The sequence below is a fragment of the Populus euphratica genome, unplaced genomic scaffold, assembly GCF_000495115.2.
Source record: "Populus euphratica unplaced genomic scaffold, PopEup_1.0 scaffold845.1, whole genome shotgun sequence".
NCBI classification, from domain to species: domain Eukaryota; kingdom Viridiplantae; phylum Streptophyta; class Magnoliopsida; order Malpighiales; family Salicaceae; genus Populus; species Populus euphratica.
In genome coordinates this window covers 90,784-96,234 of record NW_011500698.1, presented here as the reverse complement: position 1 = coordinate 96,234, position 5,451 = coordinate 90,784, and positions in this window count along the sequence as shown.

Below are 5,451 nucleotides of genomic sequence, written 5' to 3'. Positions count from 1 at the left end.
TTGTTGTTGTTGTATTATTGTTATTTATAATTTGTACAATTAACCTCTCTGTGGTTCGACCCCGGTCTTGCCGGGTTATTTATTACTTCGACACTCCTCCACTTGGGGGAAGGCATCAATCTTTTAGTCGTGTCAGTATTTGTCTCAACTTTCCAACAAAAAATGAATGAGCTCATTTGGACTTCTAGAACTCGAGATATGGGCTGAACACTAAATAATATTTAGGTTGCAGGACAAATTCTAACTTCTCTTTTGAAGATAAGATTCGGACTTCCAAACGATGGAATTAAGTCATGGACTCTCATGAATGTTTTAGGCCTATGTCTTAGCTTTCTAACTATATAAACCAAACTTAAATCCAAATCTACAACTCCAGATATGACTCAATTTCCAGTATGAATTAAACTGGTATTTTTTTTTCTAAACTTAGCCCTTTCTTTGTCCTTTCACTTTCAATAGTTAAACAAATCAATCAATCATTTGAATTTTGAAACATGTTTGCATTTGAAATGAGCATTTACCATAGATTAAAGATATTTTATATTATCAGACTTATTATTATAAAACATGCTTAAGTTAGGAAATTTAATTATACTTTAAGTATAATATGATGTTATAAAACATTTGTAAAAATGTATTTTTAACAACTAATTTTTAATGAGGGAAAATATCCCTAACACGTGCACTTAAGAGGGGTTAATATCCCTTACACATCATTAATAAAGGATAATTATCACTTGTATATCATGAATAAGGGATAACTTATAGGTGATTTTAAAAACTTTTATACACCTAAATATGTAGAAAGACCAATACCCTTAACCTTAACATTTTATGTTAAGGTCACAAGAAAAAAAAAACAAATAGAGTCTTGTGGCCCAATACAAGGTCCAAAAAGATTATCAGTTTTACATTTGTCCATGCTCGACGAGATGCTGAGCTTAGGGATATGGGGTTTGACAACCTTCTAGAACCATATATACTTGGGCCTAATGATGTGACTAAAAGATTGATGTCTTCTCTCAAGTGTAGAAGTGTCGAAATAATAAATAACTCGGTAAGACCGAGGTCGAACAATAGGGAGGTTAATTGTATAAATTATAAATAACAACAACAATAATAACAATGGTAATAGTAATAGTAATAGTATCAAACATTAAGGTCTATGTTGAGTTTATATTATACTTATTCTTACACCATTAGTATAACATTTTCACCTTGACATAATAAATTTATCTAAACATAATGAATAGGAGAAAAAAAATAAACAACATAGGAACATAAGTATAGTAAAGAAAATAAAAAGTATAAACAAGAGATTAAAAAAAATATAACATGAAATAAACTTAAACATTACAAAAATATAAAAAAGAAATAAAAAGCATGATCTTGATCTGAAAATCAAGAGCCTAAATGCATGGAAAATGCCTCCTTTTGTAGGCTAAAATTGAAAACTATTGATTTGTTGACTAATTGTGAAGTGAGTGGCTAATTTTAACTTGATGGCAATCCTTATCTTCTTGTCTGAATAAAATATCATTATAACATCACAATTTAAACCAACCTTACTCATGAAAGTTCTAGAAAATTATCTTAGCTTTCTAAAAGAAAAAAAAGGTTATTTAGACTTCTAGAACTCGAGATATGGGCTAAACACTGAACAATATCTAAGTTGTAGGACAGATTCGAATTTCTATGTTATTGCTAAGATTTGGACTTCCAAACAGCAGAATTGAGTCTTGTCTTCCTCATGAAAGTTTTAGGCCTATGCCTTAGCTTTCCATCTATATAAAGCAGACATAAATCCAATTCTACAGCTCTAGTTATGATTTAATTACCGAACAATGTTCTAGTTTGGACTTAACCAGCATCTCTTTTCTAAACTTCACCTTTTCTTTGTTCTTTTAATTTTAACACGTCAACTCATCAATCAATCCTTTTATTTACGTCATAGGCCTGTATTTAAGATGAATATTTACCACAAATTAAAAGTATCTTATATTATTAGATATATTATTATAAAACATGTTTTAATTAAGGAGTTATTGATACTTCAAGTACAAAATGATGATATAAAACCTTGATAAAAATATACTTTTAAGTATTAATCAATCCCAACCATTATTAAGGACACAAATGGAGGAGGACACAAGGCTTTTTTTACAGGTGGAGTAATGTTGGGTAGTGTTTTTGGGAGAGAATATTCTGATGTTTATGGTACAATCAAAGCTTGAAATTTTTTCTTAGAGTGTAATAGAAGTACTAGGGTATTAGTTGACTTAAGATTTGCATTGTGTGGTGTAAAAAAGCGAGAGAAATTAAAGCTGAAAAGTGGGCACTTGGACATCATTTTCTTTTGTTTTGGGGAAGAATACAATGAATAACATCTAAATGACATGTCATTTAAGGTCTACGATTATAAATTAAATGACCTATCATTCATTAGAGGGGAAATTAGGGTTTTCCCTAAATGATCTATTTTTAATTTGGTCCTTAAACTCTTGAAACTTTTTAATTGAGTCCTCAATTGGACTTAATCTTTGGGGTCCATTCGATTTCACCCTTGCTTAAGTCAATTAATTTATAAAACTTCAAAATTGGTCACTAGAACTTTTATTTCTTGCAACTTCACCTTTTATTTCATCCATTTAAGCTAGTGGATATTAAATTTGGTCATTTGAAATTCCAATCTTGTTAATTAAGCTTAAATTAAATTTTTAAATTTATTTTTTCACCAATTAAGTCTTTAATAAAATTAATTTAACTCATTAAAAGTCTAGTTAAGTCATTGCACTTGATTAATTCTTTTAATTTTAGCTAAACTGACTTTCTAACTTAATTTTACTTTTGATTAAGCTCTTGATTAAATTAGTTAGGCTCATTAAAAGTTCAATTAAGTCTTAAAGCATAATTATTTTGCAAGTCTCCCCCGACATTGAATATCTTCCTTTAATTTGATCCCAAATTCTCATTTGTTTCTTTAATTAAACCGTCCATTGTTCCAATTAGACTCACAATCTTGGCCATTTGTTTTAATTTGGTCCTTCCACCTTCAATTCACTCCTCCTTGTTCTTTTATTTTTTTTTGGATAATTTTGGGAACCGAAAATTGGTTTATGACATAATAAAACAACCTTGTTTTGCCCATTCCTTTTCGTGCCTTTTCAAAAAATCATTTGTATAGCCCAACTCATTTTTAATGTTGCGAGGTGATGTCGAACAATGCATTTTTCATGCCTCTCAAAAGGTGGTGTTGGGAAAGGAAAGATTTTTTGGTATAATCATAAAGTTATGATTATAAAGTTCAAAAGTCGCCACATAATATTATTGTTAATAGGAAATCTATGTTCTGCGAAAGTAAGGGTAAGAGACTAGTTGTGTAAGGAAAAGACGCATCTCTTCTTATGTATTTGTAAGAGACTAGTTGTGTAAGGAAAAGACGCATCTCTTCTTATGCATTTTACCTAAGGTAAGCCGCATTATTGTTTAATAATTTTTTAGATCAAATTTATATTTGTTGATCTCGTCTAAAGTCTAAAATAGATCTCTTTTCATGAGAGAATCTTTACCTAATTATATGAAATCTTAGTCGTTCTAAAGTTCCAATTATAGCATTGCATTTGTTTCCTAAATACAACTAATTCTTAACATTCCTAACAAAAGAATTGTTATGAATTTTTTTATATTTTGGCCAAAGCCTAATGAATAATTATAAACTAACCATGATATCTATTTTTTTTTAAGTATGACAAAAGGTATGTGATTTTCATCTTTTAGAAAATGTGCTTGGAAAATAAAAACTTTTAGGATTCGGCCATATGCAAAAAAAAAGAAAAAAGAAAAACTATTTTTTATATTTTTTTTTGTTTTTTAAAATTTTGGAGGAAAATAAATGTTTTTAATATCATACTCATATCTTGCAGTGTAAGTCTATAGCCCAATATTATGCAAAATTATTGAAAAAGCATGCGAGAGGGTCCATAAATATTTCTTAAAATGACCTTCAAAACTTTTAGGACTTTTCTTTTTTTATTATTCTAATATTACCATATTATTATTAAATATATTAGGTTGGGCCAGCCCAGCCACCTATGCCGGACCCAACCAAGTTTGATTAGGTTGATTGGCGACTCAACAGACATGACCCTCTTTTTTATTGGGCTGGGTTAGAATAGGTCTAGCCTGGCTAGGTTGGGCTAATTAATAGCCTAATAGCCTTTGTGTTTCTTTAGTGGGTTGGACCTGGTCCAACCATGTAAAATAGGCTGAAATAGGTTCAATCAAATGAAACTTAGTCACTAGCCCAGTCTATTAATTAAGTTACATGAATAGTTGAACGTGAATTATAATTGATGTTTCATTATTTACATGTAGTGAAACAAGAGAAAAGGGGAAAAAGAAGAAAAAAAAAAGAAAAAAGGGGGAGGCTTACCTAGTATGGAAGGAGATGTTGGTCCGAGAAGTCGATATAAAGCTAGTGGTGGCGTTCATAGAGGAGTCGGTGCTGCTGCCATTACCGCTATAAAGGAAGAAAGAGAACAATCAATGTAGAGGGAGAAATGTAGTGGCACTGATAAAGGAATTGGTGGTTGCGTTAGATATAAAAAGAAGAAAGAGAAACCTTTTACTAAAAGGAAAAGGGAGAAATTGGTAGAGAAAAAAAAGAAGCTTATAGTAACTCCTCTCGATGTGAGATGGTTGGCTGGTGGTTATACTAGTGAATTATGGTAGAGCTGGTGGTGGACAAGCTAGTGGTGATATTGGTTGGTGGCTGAAATGGTGGAGAGAAAGGGAAAGAAAAATAGCAGAAAAACTAAAAGGGAGATATTTTTTTCAATTTTTGCACCTAATTTTCATCATCCTCAAACTATGAAATCTACTCCTATTTATAGAGCGTGAAAGAGGTTCGTCTATACTAGTGCCAAATCTTGACTTTTGATTTGACCTAGAAGGATCTCAATTATTGGCTCAAAGTGGTTATCATGAGTTGTCAAATTTGTTGCAGAAAAATTGATGGTTAGGTTAGTCACTTTAGGGTGGTGCCATAGTCGTTGTAGTGTCAATCAACTAGATTGATCATATATGCATGTAGTCAGGTGTTAGCCCATTATTGTTATAAAAGTTTTGTCCAATTTGACGGAGGGATGAAGCATTAAAATGGTGTTGTTTTGGTATAATTCATTATAGTACTTTAATTTTTTGATTTCTCTCAATGACACCCTTGATTAGCTTAAAAAATTTGAATTTTGTTCAATTTTTCCTTTTACAAACTTTAATTTTAGCCCTGGATTTTAGTGACACAACCAAAAGATTGATGTCTTCTCCTAAGTGCAGAAGTGTCGAAGTAATAAATAACACAGCAAGACCGGGATCGAACTATAGGGAGGTTAACTGCATAAATTATAAATAACAACAACAACAACAACAACAACAACAACAACAACAACAATA